At 30.1% G+C, this 1,586-nt stretch overlaps 1 long non-coding RNA gene across 1 annotated transcript; it reads left to right on the top strand.

Moving 5' to 3' along the window:
* The first annotated feature begins 652 nt into the window (after window positions 1–652).
* Window positions 653–1,344, top strand: LOC121116465 (uncharacterized). The gene is made up of 2 exons (XR_005863868.1): window positions 653–938; window positions 995–1,344. It is a non-coding gene; the product is annotated as an uncharacterized lncRNA (long non-coding RNA).
* Window positions 1,345–1,586: the final 242 nt, after the last annotated feature.

Here is a 1,586-nt window from a genome sequence, read left to right as displayed (position 1 = left end):
CAACGGTAATATTTACTTTTTTAATTTAAACATAAGTAAAAGATGAAAAAAAATATCCATTATTAGTCCAGAGCTATGACGGCTAATAATAGGTAGCTAATGTTTTTAGAATATTTAATGAATGCAAAGTATACTTACATCAAAACATATTAATATATAGGATGCACTATACTATGGTTGTATGTCCCTTTAGACCACCATGAAATCAGTGCCAAAATACCCACTCCTAAATAATTAGGTATATATATCGAAGTATCCATTGATTCAACATGACATCTTCTTTTAGGCTGAAATGAAACTTGCATTTTTTAAATTATTTTACAAGAGTGAACGCATGCGAAGTGCGAGTGTTGAATGACAAAAAATACTTTCAAACTTGTCGCAATTAAATGAATAATAAAATATGTGTTAGTCAAATTAGAAATCAATTTAAGTGTATCTTTTAACGATGTACTAAATTTAGAAAAAAATGATCATATATTATTGTAGCCTTATAAGTAGAGAAGGATTTAATGCGCACATTTTGAACTGTGAAAGAAGACTTCAAAACTCATGCCAGTTCGCATCCTGCATAATGTTATCTGGTCAAACTGTTACCCTTTACCTAGCTTTTATTATTTTTTCCTTTGTTCTTCCCAGTAGTAAGGCTATGCCAGTAACATCCATAACTTTGCGCCGACAGTAAAGAAGCTAAATTGCATGGCTATCATATTGTTTTTTATGTCTACAAGAGGAGATCTTCTTTTTTCACATCAGGTGATTTCTAATATATTTATCTACTTGTACGTAAAAAAAAAAGAAAAAAAAAGAAGAAGATATTTATCCAAAAGTTCAGGTACCCGAAATTTACTCGAATATTTAAGTCTAAAGATTCGAACCGACACCAAATCCGAGAAAATGTGAATCTATCCTAAATTTCTCCTCGACTTGAAGGTATGGTATTTATTTTTCAAAAAGAATAAAGCCATGTTGACCCACATATTCTCTACTGCAGTCTTGATATAATTGACATGGACATGGGGACTTGCACATGTCTTTCTCTCTTTAACAACCCCGAAGCAGATGCAAGGTTTGCTGTTTGACATCCATATGAGGACTTGAAGGTTCTGATAGTGGAGGAAGTCGAGAAACTTATTCTGCTTGATGACCTTGGACTCCATGCTGGTATCTGTTAGAAGTTTGCAACACCTTCGCACATAGGATAACGCTTAATGTATAAATCAAACACAGCTTGTTAATAGTTAAATCTTGACCAAGAAACTCAATTGGCTAATCTATATATATTCATAGATCATAGGCCATAAGTTTGAAAATTTATTAGTGAAATATATATATTTTTTTTTATTTCAGACTACATTTTGAAAAGTTTGGAAAACTATAAAGTTTAATTGGATAATAAGTTTTATTAATTAGCTTCATTATTTTTTTTGTAGATATGCTATGATAAATATTTTTTGTGTTTATTATAGATTCAAAGTAAGAAATATTTAACTATTTCTACCTTTTATGTGGTAGTTATATAATATTTAAAAATCGTGAGTATTTTAAAGGAAATACCTTGAAATTTAATCCATAAAGATGAGGTG

The sequence above is a fragment of the Lepeophtheirus salmonis genome, chromosome 4 (genome assembly GCF_016086655.4).
Source record: "Lepeophtheirus salmonis chromosome 4, UVic_Lsal_1.4, whole genome shotgun sequence".
Lineage (NCBI taxonomy): Eukaryota > Metazoa > Arthropoda > Copepoda > Siphonostomatoida > Caligidae > Lepeophtheirus > Lepeophtheirus salmonis.
The sequence above is the reverse complement of the archived record's forward strand: the minus strand, read 5'-3'. Positions and strand labels throughout refer to the sequence as shown.